Below are 18,503 nucleotides of genomic sequence, written 5' to 3' on the forward strand. Positions count from 1 at the left end.
AGTTCTAATCCACAAGCAACACCTTAGCAACCATCTGCTTTTCAAAGCAACCGCCTAGAGTTAGCGTTAGCACCCAACAGTTACACAACAGCAACAGACTAGCGACACCTTAGCCACCACCCCCTTGCTAATGCAACCACCTAGATTTCAATTTAGCACCCAACAGTTATACAATAGCAACAGTCTAGCAATACCTTTGGAACCACCCTCTTCTTAAGCAACCACCTAGGTTTAGGAGTTAGCACCCAACAGTTATACAATAGCAATAGTCTAGCAATACCTTAGCAACCACATAGGTTTAGAGTTAGCACCCAGCAGTTATACAATAGCAATAGACTAGCAACACCTTAGCAACCACCTAGGTTTAGGGGTTAGTACCCAACAGTTATATAGTAGCAACAGCCTAACAACACCTTAGCAACCACGTAGGTTTAGAGTTAGCACCCAACAGTTATACAATAGCAACAGCCTAGCAACACCTTTGCAACCACCTAGGTTTAGGGGTTAGTACCCAACAGTTATACAGTAGCAACAACCTAACAACACCTTAGCAACCACCTAGGTTAAAAGTTAGCACCCAACAGGTATGGATGAGCAACAGCCTAGCAACACCTTAGCAACCACTTAGGTTTAGGGGTTAGTATCCAACAGTTATACAGTACGACAGCCTAACAACAACTTAGCAACCACCTAGGTTTAAAGTTAGCACCCAACAGGTATGGTTTAGCAGTAGCCTAGCGACACTTTAGCAACCAACCCCTTTCCAAAGCAATCACCTAGGGTTAGAGTTAGCACCCAACAGTTATAGATTAGCAACAGGCTAGCAACACCCACCTTAGCAACCACCCCCTTTCCTAAGCAACCCCCTAGATTTAGAGTTAGCACCCAACAGTTATACAAAAGCAACTGCCTAGCAACACCTTAGTAACCACCCAGGTTTAGAGTTAGCAACCAACAGTTATACAATAGCAACAGACTTGACACCTTAGCAACCACCTAGGTTTAGAGTTAGTATCCAACGGTTATACAAGAGCAACCCCTTAGCAACCACCTAGGTTTAGAGTTAGCAGTTAGCCCCAAAGTTACACAATAGGAAAATCTTAGCAACCAACCAGGTTTAGAGTTAGCACCCAAAAGTTATACAATAGCAACAGCCTAACAACACTTTAGCAACCACGTAGGGTTAGAGTTAACAACCAATAGTTATACAATAGCAACACCTTAGCAACCACTTAGGTTTAAAGTTAGCACCCAGCAGTTTAGTGCCCAACAGTTATACAATAGCAATACCTTAGCAACAACATAGGTGTTAGTTTTATAATAGGCACAACTTAGCAACCACCCCCTTTCCAAAGTAACCACCTAGAGTTAGAGTTAGCACCCAAAAGTTATACAATGGCAACAGACTAGAAACACCTTAGCAACACATTAGCAACCACCCCCTTTCCTAAGCACCCACCTAGGGTTAGAGTTAGCACCCAACAGTTATACAACAGCAACAGACTAGCAACACCTTAGCAACCACCTCCTTTCCAAAGCAACCACCTAGAGTTAGAGTAAGCACTCAACAGTTATACAATAGCAACAGACGAGCAACACCTTAGCAACCACCTCCTTTCCAAAGCAACCACCTAAAGTTAGAGTTAGCACCCAAAAGTTATACAATGGCAACAGACTAGCAACACCTTAGCAACACCTTAGCAACCACCCCCTTTCCTAAGCACCCACCTAGAGTTAGAGTTAGCACCCAACAGTTATACAATAGCAACAGACTAGCAACACCTTAGCAACCACCCCCTTTCCAATGCCACCACCTAGGTTTAGAGTTAGCACCCAAAAGTTATACAATGGCAACAGACTAGCAACACCTTAGCAACCACCCCTTTTCCAATGCTACCACCTAGGTTTAGAGTCAGCACCCAACAGTTATACAATGGCAACAGACTAGCAACACCTTAGCAACCACCTCCTTTCCAAAGCAACCACCTAAGAGTTAGAGTTAGCACTCAACAGTAATGCAATAGCAACAGACTAGCAACACCTTAGCAACCACCTCCTTTCCAAAGCAACCACCTAGAGTTAGAGTTAGCACCCAAATGTTATACAATGGCAACAGACTAGCAACACCTTAGCAACCACCCCCTTTCCTAAGCACCCACCTAGAGTTAGAGTTAGCACTCAACAGTTATACAATAGCAACACCTTAGCAACCACCCCCTTTCCAATGCCACCACCTAGGTTTAGAGTTAGCACCCAAAAGTTATACAATGGCAACAGACTAGCAACACCTTAGCAACACCTTAGCAACCACCGCGGTTTAGTCATATCGCCCACCCCTAGTAGAAAGACCCAAATGCAAATACCAAAAAAAAAACACAAAAAAAGTGAGAAAACCCTTTGATCACTCTAAACCCGGGGGCTTTGATCCTCGAGAGGATTCTCCAATAGCTTTTCTCTTTATCGAGAACATTTCTGATACTGATTATCTCAGGCTACAGGCTACAGGTGTGAGAGAATATCCTGAGATAACGTCCAGATCTCATTCTCCTGGTATTTACTGAAGTAGATATTTCACAGTGGCGCTGTGGAGGCTTTGTGTGGCTTATCTGACGTTGTTGTTTTTGTTGTTAATATCTGAAGATACAGCCTGTATTCATCTCTTATCTTTTTCTCTCATCACTGTCACTGAGCTGCTGTGTTTTATCTTATAGCTGAATTTTTCACCAAGCATCAACAAGTCAAGATCTAACTCTCATCACTCTCAGATATAAAATAAAATTAACCCTTAAAACCCTACGGACGGATTTTACCTCCCAAATCTCACCTTGTGTTTTCAGCTTAATTACTCAGGAATCCCTTCACACATCAACATAACCCATATATGGTTAGAAAGGGCGGAGCTTACACTTTCTAAAAAATAGTGATCACATCCCAGTGCGGTAAAGCTAAATCTACAAGAAACCCATTGAGAGAAAAACACCTAAAAAAGTGAAAAATCTCCTTCCTCAACCAATATTATTTACCTTTAGTGCTTCAAACATATTTATATGATGTTTCAAACCAAATAATATCAGTAAATAAAGACTCAAAAGTTTCCACAGAAAAAGTGTGAAACTACCTGCTTTACTCAAATTAAAGCTAGGTATGGTGTGCGCACTACTTTATATAGTTTTTATTTTACTTTATTTCACATTTTTACTAAGTAGTTATTTTGCACTAAACATTTTTATATTTATTCAGACTAAAAAAGACTAAGTTTACATTTTTGTATATATATATAGTTTTCTTTGTGTGTCCTGATTAAAATACTGAAAGGTATAGGCTGCTCTGAGTGTCAGGTGGTTTTTAGTATCTACATGTATCCTAGAGGTGTGATTATTGATTATTGATTATCAAGAAAAATAAAATAAATCCACCTGATGCTGTTTCTCCATGTATTTTATCAAAGTAATAATTAATAAGCCATGTAATGAACTATATATCATCAATATTCTTATGCTTTTTAACTCATATACACTCTAGTATGAATCATTTTTGAAACTGTATCTTAGGTGTGAATATATTTAAAGTCTACACATTCAAAAAAAATAAAAAAAACAGGCACTTGGTAAAATTTTGATCAAAACATGATCAGTTCCAGGAAAATATAACAATTCTGCTTCCTTTTACATTTTAAATGAATATATTTTTGAGCAGGTTGATAAGGGGATGCTACACAATTGCAAGGCAGTTGCTGTGGTAACCTCGGGTGGTTGCTCAGGTGTTGCCAACAACCAAGTGGTTGATGTGGTGCCTCATATTAATACCTGAGTTAGAATTTTTATAACAATTGCATGTGGTGTTGCTACAATTTGGTCATACTGTAAGACAGGTGCTGTAGTGTAGCAAGGTGATTGCTATGGTAGTTCTGGTAGTATTTGTAGAGGAATGAAACTCAAGCTTTACTTTGTTTTATGGATCTTTTAATGGAGCAACTTCAGCCAGCAACAGCATACACTCTACTACGTTTGTTTATCTCCGCCCTCCCGATGCCCGCGCTCTCACTACCGTAAATAGCGCTAATATATGCACAGGCACATTTAACTACCATATATGACATCTCCCCCTTTTGCGTTCTATAACATCAAGGAACACTTTAACTTAAACATAACATCTGTTTTTCTTAATAACCAAAGTTATATCACACTGAAACACTTCAGTATGCCTTACTTAAACAAGGTACTATATTATAACTGTCACATTTACATGGTCACAAATCAACATAACTGACAATACAACTTTTGTCTCTTTTTTCTTTCCTTTTTTTTTTCTTTCTTTTCACCCCATTCCCCCCAAAGGCCATAGGTATGTGTTAGCCTACAGGTCGAGCCTGCTGACTGGCTTACACACTCTACCAGACCTGGTCACGGTCAGAGTAGGTAAAGGGCTTGTAGGCTTGTCCAAATTCTGACTAGCAGGAACAGTCTCTATAGTAGGTACATCAGACTGATCCGTCCCTGTGTTGTGGTCAGCTGCAGGATGGTGAACAGGCCCTAACTGAAGATGACGGCGATTACGCCGCAGCTCAGTTCCGTGATGTGTTCTGACGACAAAAGATCTTGGAGTTGTGCTCTCACTTGAGACAACTGCTGGTAAAGACCATGACTTTTCATTGTCCAGCTTCAGGAACACAGCATCACCTGGTCGCAGTGCAGGTAAGGGCTTGGCTCCATGACGACGGTTGAAGTAGTAGGCTTGTTTAGCCTTTTCCTGGCCATCCTTTACTTTCACTGCAGTCCTACTGGGCCATTTGGGTAGGAGATTCTTCTCCAAGGTTGGGAGTGTAGTTCTAATTTTTCTCCCCATCAGCAACTCGGCAGGGCTGAAACCAGTGGAGGAGCATGGAGTGGATCTATAGCACATCAGAGCCAGCACTGGGTCCTCTTGTTTGAGAATTTTCTTTGCTGTTTGTACAGCTCTTTCAGCATGTCCATTGCCTTGTGGGTAGTGAGGGCTAGATGTACAGTGCTTAAAGTCGAGCTGTCTTGCAAACTCCTGGAACTCAGCACATGAGAATTGTGGCCCGTTATCGCTCACAACCTCATCAGGAATACCAAATCTGGCAAAGACAGTTTTCAGTTTCTTGATGACTTGTGCACTTGTTGTTGTTGGAAGATGCAGTATTTCAAGAAACCTAGAATAATAGTCAGAGATCACTAGGTACTGCTGGTGTTTGTACTCACACAAGTCCATTGCAATCCTCTGCCAGGGTCGTTCCGGGAGTTTTGTACAGATGAGAGGTTCCTTTTGTTGTGTTCTTTTCAGTTCGCGGCACACTTGACATGAAGTCACCAGCTCGCTTAGTTCCTTACTGAGTCTGGGCCACCACACGGATGAATTTGCTCTTTCTCGACATTTCACTAGGCCCTGGTGCCCATCATGAATTTTCAGGAGAATTTCACCCCTCATTGCTCGCGGCACAACTATCCTGCTCCCTCTAAGAACAAGGCCATTATACTCTGATAGTTCAGATTTCACTTGAATGTACTCTCTTGCAGCCTCAGGTACACTGCTTAGGTGCTCAGGCCACCCAGTTCTTATGAGCTTTATGACAGACGCCAATTCAGCATCAATGGATGTAGCTGTTCTGATTTCATCCATCTTGCTTGGTGATGCAGGGATCCCCCCTACTACACTGGCCACATAACAAGCTACATCACTGTGTGTGTCCACGTCGCTACAGGCCAACGGACTACGTGACAGGGTGTCTGCAATGATTAGAGTTTTCCCAGGAGCATATTCTGCAATGGGGTTGAATCTCATGAGCCTCATGAGAAGACGCTGGCAACGTAAAGGTACATTGTCCAGACTGCGGTTGTTGATAAGTGGCACTAATGGCTTGTGATCTGTCACTAGTTTAAACTGCTCCAGCCCTGTGAGATATCTGTCAAATTTCTCACATGCCCACACGCCAGCCAAACTCTCCTTCTCTATTTGGGCATAGCGCGTTTCTGCTTCGCTAAGGCGTCTGGAGCAAAATGCCACAGGTTTCCACTGTTCTCCATGGAGCTGAAGGAGTACCCCTCCCAGTCCGTAACTGCTCGCGTCAGCCGACACAGCAGTTGGCTTGTTTACATCGTAGTACGCGAGTACCGGTGCAGTCGTCAGCAGCTCCTTGATGTTCTCAAAAGCTGTTTGTTGTGCATGGTCCCACGTCCATGTGTTCTTGTTTCTTTTAAGGAGCTCATACAGTGGTTGTCCTACTGTTGAGAGGTTGGGAATGTATCTCCCTAGATAATTCACCATTCCCAATATTCTTTTCAACTCTTGCACATCTGCAGGTGGGGGTAGCTGCTGAATAGCTTTCACTTTGTCGGGGTCAGGGCGGATACCAGACTGATCAATGAGGTGTCCGAGGAATCGTAGCTCATTCTGCCTGATGGAGCACTTCTCGCGGTTGAGTTTCATACCAGCTGTCTCAATGCGCTGCATCACCATCTCCAGGCGACGATCGTGCTCCTCCATTGTAGCCGCATGAATCAGAATATCATCCATAAACACTTCGACACCCTCTAGCCCCTGCAGTGTCTCTTTCATCTTCCTTTGGAAGATTTCTGGTGCGCTGGTAATTCCAAACGGCAGCCGCTTAAAACTGAATCTTCCAAATGGTGTGATGAAAGTGGTGAGCTTACAGCTGTCTGGATGCAGTGGTATCTGGAAGAACCCACTGGCAGCATCGAGTGACGAAAATACAGTAGCTCCACTTAGTTTTGCTGTAATCTCTTCAGTAGTAGGCAACAAATACTGTTCTCTTTTTACAGCTTCGTTCAGCTTCTTAAGATCGACACATATACGGACTTTACCTGTGCTCTTCTTCAGGACTGGCACCATGGGTGCGCACCAGTCTGTGGGCTGTGTCACTCTTTCAATGATGCCATTTCTCTCCATCCTCTGGAGCTCTTCTTTGACCTTTTGCAACAAAGGGAATGGTACACGTCGTGCTGTGTGCACCGCAAAAGGCTTAGCATTGTCTTTTAGCTGAATTCTCACAGGTTCAGTCTTCAATGTCCCATGCTCACCAAATGCTTGTGAGTGTCCTTTACTGCACACCAATTCGTTCACTCTTTTCACCAGATTCATTTTCACTGAGAGTGGTCTGCTGAGCAGATTGCTTACTGTGCGTCCACGAATGACATATGCTGTGAGAGGATGGGTTTCTCCTTTATATGTCACAGTGCTCTGGACTTGGCCTATGCACTCCAGTTCGCCACCTGGACTATCCAATGGAATTTTAGCAGTCTCTAGTGGTCTTTTGGGGAATAGTGAGTGGTAGGTCTCCTCACTAATGATGCTCACATCAGCCCCTGTGTCGATTTTAAAGTCAACAGGTGTGGAGCCCACCAGCAACTTTACAGTCCATTGCTCTGATGAACCCTCTGCTTTACTCACAGCTCCCAGAAAATATGACTGTTCTGCTTGCTCAGTCACCTCACTAACAGCTTTTCTGTTCCGACACACTCTAGCCCAATGTCCAATTTTGCTGCATGCATTGCATTTGGATTTTCTAGCTGGGCAGTTTTCATCTTTACTGTGCCTTTCTCGCCCACATTTTCCACACAGACCATCTTTTCCCCCTTTCGGCTTACCATAGAGCTTGGTGTATTTGCTGCGCTGCTTGTGAGTGATCTCGTGTATCACCCCTGCTGCCTCTCCCTGCATGCTGACCTGTGAAGCCACCTCTTCAGACTGCCTGACTGTCTCTATGGTCAGTGCTAGTGTCAGGTCCTTTATTAGCTGCAGCCTCCGTGATACATCTTTATCGAGAATTCCAACAACAATTCGGTCACGGATATTCTCGTCTCTGCTAGCGCCGAAGTCGCAATGTTCAGACAGTTCATACAGAGCTCTTATAAAAGTCTCGGCTTTCTCTCCCGGTCTTTGCACTCGCTGATGAAAGCACGCACGTTCGTGTATTACATTTCTCCGGGGCACAAAGTACTCGTCGAATTTCCCCAGCACCCGGTCAAAGTCATTACTGTGTCCCTCTTCCTCAAACGTGAACGAGCGGTAGACATTCTCTGACTCGCTCCCCATGGCATATATCAGGCAACTCACTTGCACGGCGCCATCCTCTTTATCTAATTTAGTGGCGGTTCTGTACCTCACAAAACGCTGCTTCCAATCCGGCCACTCACTCGGCTTGTCAAAAGAGAAGTTTATCGGAGGGTTGAACTTGGCCATAATCCGTTTACTTCTGACACCATGTAGAGGAATGAAACTCAAGCTTTACTTTGTTTTATGGATCTTTTAATGGAGCAACTTCAGCCAGCAACAGCATACACTCTACTACGTTTGTTTATCTCCGCCCTCCCGATGCCCGCGCTCTCACTACCGTAAATAGCGCTAATATATGCACAGGCACATTTAACTACCATATATGACAGTATTCCCTGTTGGTTGCTAGCGTGATGCTGTAAAGTTGCAAGGCAGTTGCTGTGGTTCCTCAGGTGGTTGCTTGGGTGTTGCCAACAACCAAGCAGTTGCTGTGGTACCCCATATTAATAGTTGATATCACATTTTATGCTGTTTTTGTCGGCTTACGTGGTGTTGCTTAATTTTCTATGGTATTCCATGTGGTTGCTTTGGTGTTACTACAAAGTGGACATGCTACAGGTAGATGCTACAGTGTAGCAAGGTTAGATTGCTAACATTGCTATGGAATATCAGTTGGCTGCCAAGACGTTGCTTTGAGGTTGCTAGGGTGTTGCTACCTTATCCCGGGTTTTTGCTCAGGTTTCGTTAGGTGGTTGATGTGGTACACCACAGTAAAGGACAGGTGTTTCTAGCATTTTGTATTAATGAAACATTTACGAAGTGAGGAAAAAAATACTATGTAAGACCATGTAAAACTTTTTGTGAGTTTAATGAAAAGCTGTATACGAGCCCCCAGGCGACGCGTAACCACCACTCGCTATATAAATGCAAATCTATAATTGGTTGATAAATCAGAAAAACAATATTATAACAATGATATTTATGCTGTTAATGCTGGCTGCTGTGGATTGCTAAATGTTGGATGGATGGATGGTTTCCATGGTATCCCAGGTGGTTACTTAGGTGTTGCTACAAATTGGACACACTGTAAGATAAGTGCTGTAGTGTGGCAAGGTGAATGCTATGGCATTTCTGTCTGTTTCCTAATGGTTGCTAGGGTGATGCAACATGGCTGCAAGGCAGTTGCAAATGGTTGTTGTGGTACCCCATATTAATGCCTGGGCCAGAAGCATTTGGTGTTGCTACAAATTGGATATAGTGTAAAATAGGTGCTATAGTGTTGCAAGGTGACTGCTATGGTAGTGCTGTTTGGTTGCTTGGGTGTTGCCAACAACCGTATTAATGGTTGGGTCAGAATATTATGACAATCACATTTATGCTGTTTTTGTCGGCTTACGTGGTGTTGCTTAATGTTCTATGGTATTCCATGTGGTTGCTTTGGTGTTGCTACAAAGTGGACATGCTACAGGTAGATGCTAGAGTGTAGCAAGGTTAGATTGCTAACATTGCTATGGAATATAAGTTGGTTGCCATGACGTTGCTTAGAGGTTGCCAGGGTGTTGCTACCTTATCCCGGGTTTTTGCTCAGGTTTCGTTAGGTGGTTGATGTGGTACACCACAGTAAAGGACGGGTGTTTCTAGCATTTTGTATTAATGCAACATTTACGAAGTGAGGAAAAAAATACTATGTAAGACCATGTAAAACTTTTTGCGAGTTTGATGAAAAGCTGTATACGAGCCCCCAGGCGATGCGTAACCACCACTCGCTATATAAATGCAAATCCATAATTGATTGATAAAACAGAAAGAGAATATTATATTATAACAATGATATTTTATGCTGTTTTAGTGGAAGCCAGGCTTGGCTTTAGCGCAGTGTGTTCTCTGTGATGACCAAACTGATGAGAGTGGTCCTTCAGTGGAGGAGACCGGCAGTCTCAGAGTACACTCTCAGTGGAAGAGTACTCTGAACACTGTAAAGTGCTTCTATAGAGCCGTTATTTAAAAGCTTCTACTAAAAGAACAACAGAAGGTCTTTCACCAGCGTGAAGCACCATTCAGTACGGGTGGGAATCACAGGGCATCACAGGATACGACACCAGCATGTACTGTACGACTGGTCAAGCGGTCTCTAAAACGCTGACAATATGATCAGGAGATCATATGCTGGATTTGAATCCCGGTCATGCAGCTTGCCATCAGCTCCCAGAGCCCCGAGAGAGCACTCTTATTGGTCTTGCTCTCTCTGGGTGGGTACAGTAGTACAGTAGATGGCGCTCTTCTTTCCCCTCATCACTCCTAGGGTGATGTGGATCAGCACAAGGCTGCATCTGTGAGCTGTTGTATAAGAAACAGTCACTGCGCTTTCCTCCAAGAAACAACTGGAGAAGCTAAATTGGTGAAAATGTTAAAAATAAAAAATAAGCAGCATCTGTGTTACTGAAGAGGATAGAATACTCACAAATAAGCAAAGTCTAATTCCAAATAAAATTATTGTCATTTAGAGCATTTATTTGCAGAAAATGAGAAATGATGCAGAGCTTTCAGACCTCAAATAATGCAAAGAAAACAAGTTCATATTCATAAAGAGATTTTAAGAGTTCGGAAATCAATATTTGGTGGAATAACCCTGGTTGGTTTATAATCACAGTTTTAATTTCATGCATCTCGGCATCATGTTCTCCTCCACCAGTCTTACACACTGCTTTTGGATAACTTTATGCTGCTTTACTCCTGGTGCAAAAATTCAAGCATATAGAGAAGACAATTGCCGAGTAGCATCACAACGTTAACGCTCGGAGGAAAGCACGGCAAAGCGGTTCTGATACATCAGCTCACAGATGCAGCCTTGTGCTGATCCACATCACCCTAGGAGTGATGAGGGGAAAGAGAGAGCGCCATCTACTGTACTACTGTACCCACCCAGAGAGAAACAGCAAGGACAACTGTGCTCTCTCAGGACTCCGGCTGCTGATTGCAAGCAGCATGAACAGGATTCGAATCCCAAAATGATATCCCGATCACAGTGGCAGCGCTTTAAACCTGCTACAGATTTCTACAGGTGCATCTTGGTTTGTTCCACATGAACAGTGTTAAAACCTGTGATTTCATTTTCCTTAGAAATCTGATGATCTGCACATTTAGTGTTTTCCCAGCACAAACGCAGCTGATTCAGCTCCAAAGATCTTCAGTCTCATTCTGTCGGAGCAGGAAACGGTGAGAAGTCTTCGACTCAGGAGACGCCTGCACTCGTCTACCTGTTCTACCCTTCACTGAATAAATAGTGTAATTGCCTGATTGAGCTGCTGAAGGGCTCAGTAATTAGTGATGAGTTGAATCAGGTGTGTTTCGGACGGAAAACAGTGAGAGAAGAGAACTGCAGCATCAGAACGAAAAACAAGCTTCTCCTGTTGAGTTTTGCTTCAGTTTTATAGCTTTTTTTACACTGTTCTTTTCTTTAGACCCAATATACTTCAATTTACATTTATATTTAAATTAATCATATTTACCTGACGCTTTTATCCAGGGCAACTAACAAATGTTTTCCTTTACAGAGGTGAGCCAGTGCAGTGTAGTGCTGGGAGTCTAGCCCAAGGAATGGAAGCTATCTGCTCCCTGTGCTGGGTGTAGGGGTGTAGGGGTGTAGGGGTATGTGATTGGTTCGTTTTTGTAATGTGGCGCTTCCACTTATGACATGACTTCCCTTTAAATCAATATAAAAATGTTCTTCTAGAAGGTTATAGTAATTCTCATTGTAATCTTTGGTTCATTTTAGTGTTTGTTCCCCAAATTCTTAGTGATTTTAGTTTTGTCCTCATTGATTCTTAGATCTTCTCATTGTTCCCATCCTTTCAATTCCTAGTTTCTTGTAGTGTTCCTTCTTAAAATTCTTCTGTTTCTCCTGTTAATACTTATTTTTTCTTAGTGGTTTCTCATTTTGAGTTTTAGTAGCTTTAATTATTTGGTAAAGAGATTAACCTACTTCTTCTGAGTCTTGCTTCTTCTCAGTTGTTCTTTTAAATACTTCTATATACCCTTCTTTGATCTTTGTTCTTTTTTGTGGTTCTCAAACGTGTTTTTTGAGAGTTTCTCCTTCTGTGTTTTGGTTCTTTATTGGAAGAGCCCCAACACTACACTACACTACACTACACTTTTAAATCCTTCTATTCTGTAATGGCACTTTTATAACTAATTGTGTTCATTTTCCTTTTTTTAAATATACTGTTTTAATCTTATGAGAATCATGTTTTATTTATGTGTTCTTCTTATTACATTTTTTGTTTCCATTTTTATTGTTATCCTCTTACATGTTTTTCTCTTTGTATTTTCTAATGTGCAAATCACTTTAAATGACCATTGTGTATAAAAGTTGCTATAGAAATAAACTTGCCTTGCCTTTATTGTGGTTTTTAGCTCTGTTATTTAAAGATTTTATAGGTTTTTTGTCCTTTTGAGTCTTGGTTCTTCTTACTGGATCTTTCTCATGCTTTCCATTACAGACTTAGCATCTCTTAGTATATCTTCTTTACATCTATATAACTTTTTAACTTTTTTGAACGTTTTAACTTTCATCTTAAATGAATTTCTATTCATTTTTAGAGACATTCTACTTTTAAGTCTTGGTTCTTCTCAGTCATTCTTCCTTGTGCTCTCAGAGAGTTTCTCATCTTAAAACTTTTGGTTCTTTATTGTGGTTCTAGAGTTTTTGTCATTTGGAGTCTTGGTTCTTAGGAGAGGAGAGTTTCTCCTTTTGATACTTTTGGTTCTTTACTGTGGTTTTTAGCTCTATCTAGTTTTATTTCTTTTTAGTCTTGGTTCCTCTGATTGGTTCTTTCTTATGCTTTCCATTGCAGACTTAATTCTTAGTATCAGTTAGCATATCTTCCTCACATTTCCTTTTTGAATTCTTTAACTTTCTTCTTAACTCTATCTTTCCTCTTCATTTTTAGAGACATTCTACTTTTAAGTCTTGGTTCTTCTTAGTCAATCTTCCTCAAGCTCTTTCTCCTTTTAAAACGTTTGGTTCTTTAATGTGTTTTTAGCTCTGTTTTTTGGATTTTTTTGTCATTTTAAGTCTTGGTTCCTCATAATGGATCTTTTTTATGCTTTCCATTATAGACTTAATTCTTAGTACCTTTCAGCATATCCACTATACATCCATAAAACTCTTTACATTTGTTCTTAACTCTATCTTTCCTCTTCATTTTTAGAGACATTCTACTTTTAAGTCTTGGTTCTTCTTAGTCAATCTTCCTCAAGCTCTCAGAGAGTTTCTCCTTTTAAAACTTTGTTTGTTCTTTATTGGGTTTGTAGCTCTGTTTTTTAGAATTTTTGTCATTTAAGTCTTGGTTCCACAATTTGGATCTGTCTCATGCTTTCAATGACAGACTTAATTCTTAGTATCTTTTAGCATGTCCACTATACATCCATATAACTCTTAACATTTGTTCTTAACTCTTACTTTCCTCTTCATTTTTAGAGACATTCTACTTTTAAGTCTTGGTTCTTCTTAGTCAATCTTCCTCAAGCTCTTAGAGAGTTTCTCCTTTAAAAACTTTTGGTTCTTTAATGTGTTTTTTTCTAGCTCTGTTTTTTAGAATTTTTGTAATTTTAAGTCTTTCTTATGCTTTCAATTACAGACTTAATTGTTAGTATATTTTAGCATATTCACTATACATCCATATAACTCTATACTTTTATTCTTTCCTCTTCATTCTTAGAGACATTCAACTTTTAAGTCTTTTGATTTCTCCTCAAATATTTATTTTTATATTATTTTTTTGCTCTTACAGAGTTTCTGGACCTGATTTTACAAGAAAGCAGCTTTGTGCTGATAATGCACATTGTAAAATATATAGTAGTACCTCTGAAACACCTTCAAACACCTTTGGATTCAGCTGAGATGCCTCCACGAATTATCTCCACTGTTATTTACACAGGAAATTCCTGTCCTTCAGCTTCCTGTTAGCGTTAAATATGGGTTCCCTGCTGAGACTCAGAGTGAGAATAAAAAGGGACAAATGCTGAAGCGGGGAAAGCAATATTTTCCACCCATAAATAGAGCTTTATATATGTATAAAAACATCCCGGGGTGTCATTATGATGTATGACAAATCTCCGGCGGATCGGAGGAGACGGTGGGTGAGGGACGTTTGAAAAGCTGCTTTAGAAACAAATAAACGCCTGCGGTGATAAATGCATAGCTGCGCTCGCTGTGAAGTGCCAGTCCTGCAAGGTTTCCAGACAGTCAGATGTTATGGTAATTCTGTGGGCGGGGATTGGGCGAGGGCTGGGGGAGGAGGAGTGGTTACGGGTATCAGATTATGTTTTAGTATTTAGCGTTTTGTCTGTAAAACACTTTTATGAAGATTATGATGGATGCTGTCAGAATCTTAAAAAGCCTCAGAGGAGACGGAAAACACATAATGAAAATTATTAAACCACCGCGTTCACTATATTACACTATATTACACTATATTACACTATATTACACTATATTACACTATATTATCACAAACAGCCGGACTCTCACGTACTGCTCACGCTGTCTGTACAAACGTGTTTATGAAGCACGTGGAGTTAATGAGCTGTAGAGTATGATGAGCACAACAAGCACTTCTGCAGTAATTGTGCATCATGCACGACTATAAGCTACAGCTGTATCAGTATACACAGATCAGTCCTGTAGGCAGAGTCCTGTGGGCAATGTCCTGTGGACAGCATCATGTGGGCAGTGTCATCTATTAATAAATATACATTATTATTGTAATTCACTTTGGATAAAAGCGTCTGCCCATTGTAATGTAATGTAGGCGGCATCCTGCGGGCAGTGTCCTGTAGGCGGCATCCTGTGGGCAGTGTTTTGTGGAAAGTGTCCTGTGGGCAGCATCCTGTGGGTGGTGTTCTGTGGGCAGTGTCCTGTAGGCCAGTTTTCTATAGGCAGCATCCTGTTGGCGGTTTCCTGTGGGTAGTGTCTTGTGGGCAGTGTCCTGTGGGCATCTGTCTGTTGGTAGCATCCTGTGGGTTGACATCTTGTAGGACAGATTCCTATAGGCAGCATCCTGTGGCAAGTGTCTTGTAGGCAGTGTCCTGTGGGCAGCGTCTTGGACACTGCCAACAAGACATAAATGCCCTGTGGCTAGTGTCCTGTGGACAGCATCCTGTGGCTAGTGTCCTGTGGGCATCATCCTGTAGGCAACATCCTGTGGGCAGAATCCTGTAGGTGGAGTCATGTGGGTGGCATCCTGTAGGTGGTGTCCTGCGGACAGTGTCCTGTGGGTAGCGTCTTGTGGGCAGCATCCCGCTGGAAATGTCCTGTGGCTAGTGTCCTGTGGGTGAAATCTTGTGGGCATTGTCCTATAGGCAGTGTCTTGGACACTGCCCACAAGATGGAAATTCCCTGTGGCTAGTGTCCTGTGGACAGAATCCTGTGGCTAGTGTCCTGTGGGCATCATCATATAGGCGGCGTCCTGTGGCTAGTCTCCTATGGGTGGCATCATTTAGGTAGTGATTTGTAGGCAGCATCCTGTGGCCAGCATCCTGTGGACAGTGTCCTGTGGATAGCGTCTTGTGGGCAGCATCCTGCTTGAAATGTCCTGTGGCCGAAATCTTGTGGGCATCATCCTATAGGCAGCGTCTTGGACACTGCCCACAAAATGTCATGTGGCTGGTGTCCTGTGGGTGACATCGTTTAGGCAGCATCCTTTGAGCAGCATCCTGTAGGCAGTGTCCTGTGGGCAGAATCCTGTAGGTAGCATCTTGTGGGCAGCGTCCTGCTGGAAATGTCATGTGGCTAGTGTTCTGTGGGTGACATCTTGTGGGCATTATCCCATAGGCAGCGTTTTGGACACTGCCCACAAGACGGAAATGCCCTGTGGCTAGCTAGTCTCCTATGGGTGGCATCCTTTAGGTAGTGATCTGTAGGCAGCATCCTGTAGGCAGTGTCCTGTAGGCAGAATCCTGTAGGCAGTGTCCTGTAGGCAGAATCCTGTAGGTGGTGTCCTGCAGACAGTGTCCTGTGGGTAGCGTCATGTGGGCAGCATCCTGCTGGAAATGTCCTGTGGCTAGTGTCCTGTGGGTGAAATCTTGTGGGCATTGTCCTATAGGCAGTGTCTTGGACACTGCCCACAAGACGGAAATTCCCTGTGGCTAGTGTCCTGTGGACAGCATCCTGTGGCTAGTGTCCTGTGGGCATCATCATATAGGCGGCGTCCTGTGGCTAGTCTCCTATGGGTGGCATCATTTAGGTAGTGATTTGTAGGCAGCATCCTGTGGCCAGCATCCTGTGGACAGTGTCCTGTGGATAGCGTCTTGTGGGCAGCATCCTGCTTGAAATGTCCTGTGGCCGAAATCTTGTGGGCATCATCCTATAGGCAGCGTCTTGGACACTGCCCACAAGATGGAAATGCCCTGTGGCTAGTGTCCTGTGGACAGCATACTGTGGCTAGTGTCCTGTGGGCATCATTCTATAGGCAGCGTCCTGTGGCTAGTCTCCTATGGGTGGCATCCTCTAGGTAGTGATCTGTAGGCAGCATCCTGTAGGCAGAATCCTGTAGGTGGAGTCATGTGGGCGACATCCTCTAGGTGCTGTCCTGGGCAGCATCCTGCTGGAATTGTCCTGTTGCTAATGTCCTGTGGCTGACATTTTGTGAGCATCATCCTATAGGCAGTGTCCTGTGGCTAGTCTCCTATGGGTGGCATCCTTTAGGTAATGATCTGTAGGCAGTGTCCTGTAGGCAGAATTCTGTAGGTGGAGTCATGTGGGCGGCATCCTGTAGGTGGTATCCTGCGGACAGTGTCCTGTGGGCATCTGTCTGTAGGTAGCATCCTGTGGGTGACATCTTGTAGTTCAGTTTCCTATAGGCAGCATCCTGTGGCAAGCATCTTGTAGGCAGTGTCCTGTGGGCAGTGTCCAAGACGTAAATGCCCTGTGGCAAGTGTCCTGTGGACAGCATCCTTTGCCTAGTCTCCTATAGGTGGCATACTGTAGGCAGTGTCCTGAAGGTGTCCTCCTGTGGGCATTCTTTTGTGGACCGTTTCCTGTAGGCAGCATCCTGTGGGCATTGTCCTGTGGACAGTGAATTTTGGGCAGTGTCCTGTGGGCAGTGTCCTGTAGGTGACAATTGTTCTGAAAGTCCCTCTAGAACAGTCTAGGGAAGTGTTTCACACTGACGATAAATTGGAACAAGTTTTTTTTTTTAGTCGGATCAAACTCTAGTGCTTTGCTAAAGTTTCAGAACTACTAGTTTTTTGGGTTTAGACCCAAAAACTGAAAAGTCTGATGGTCTCGACCAAACAAGCGAGGTGTGAAAACAGTGTAAAGATCTAAGCAGAGACAGTGGCGAAACGTGAGCATGCACAACGTTACCATGCAACAATAAAATCGCAAGTCTTCATTCTTGTTTAAAATTGCATTATTAGGTTCAGTAAGTAAAAACACTGCATCACATTTAATCCACTAGTGCAGCTCCTCATATTTAGAGGAGAATCTAAACGTGCAGTTTATCCTAGAGGAACATTATAAACCCCCCACACACACAGCACAGCATTCCTCTGCAGCTTCTCTACAGGACACAGCATCCTTGGGAAGGCAATGGCAGCAAGAGCTGCCGATCTCCTGATGTTCTGGAGATGTTCTAGACAATGGTTGGGTCAGAACATCTCCAGAACATCAGGCATCAGGTCAACATTTGTTTTTTATCTATGTGTCTCAAATTCATAGATGCTCAGATTCAAACACATCAATTTTAAGAAGAAGTCTTCACTGTTCACTCGCTGCCTAATATACTGTAATATAGCATCCCCACATTACAGATATATATTCTAAAGAGATGTCTATTTTCTATTTATTTTATACATGCAAAAAGTTAAATTATTTGCTATTATTTATTATTATTGTTACAATATTATAATTTTACAGAAAATCAGTCTCTACTTAAGTTACTGTTTCTGAAATAGACGTGATTTTTTCATTTGTTTTATTTTTACTGAATGTATGAAACTCTTATTATTACACTATATCAATTTTTTATAATAATAATAATAATAATAATAATATGTATTTTGTTGCAGTAGTGTATTCTTAAAACAGATATAATAGAAAAAATAGATATAAAATAAATATGTAATAAATAATAATATGTATTTTGTTGCAGTAGTGTATTCTTGAAATGAATTTTTGAAAATGTCAACGGTTGTCATATCGCCAAGAATATCGTTATCCCAAAAATAAATATTGTGAAATATGGTAAAACAAATTTTAGGGCCATATCACCCACCCCTAATAAATGGATATGCAATAAATAAAAATATATATAAAATAGATATGTAATGAATAATAAGATGTATTTTGTTGCAAATTCTTGAAATGAATTTATATAAAAAAGTAAATGTTTGTCAAATTGCCAATGTTTGAATATGGTTATGGCAAAAATAAATATTGTAAAAAAAAATAATATTATTTTAGAGCA

The 18,503-nt window shown here is 42.0% G+C and overlaps 1 protein-coding gene across 1 annotated transcript in view; it reads right to left on the bottom strand.

Moving 5' to 3' along the window:
- Positions 1 to 18,503, bottom strand: part of npffr1l2 (neuropeptide FF receptor 1 like 2) — an 89,610-nt gene that overhangs the window by 70,413 nt on the left and 694 nt on the right. The gene's annotated exons all lie outside the window — the stretch shown is intronic.

The sequence above is a fragment of the Astyanax mexicanus genome, chromosome 22, assembly GCF_023375975.1.
Source record: "Astyanax mexicanus isolate ESR-SI-001 chromosome 22, AstMex3_surface, whole genome shotgun sequence".
NCBI classification, from domain to species: Eukaryota; Metazoa; Chordata; class Actinopteri; order Characiformes; family Acestrorhamphidae; genus Astyanax; species Astyanax mexicanus.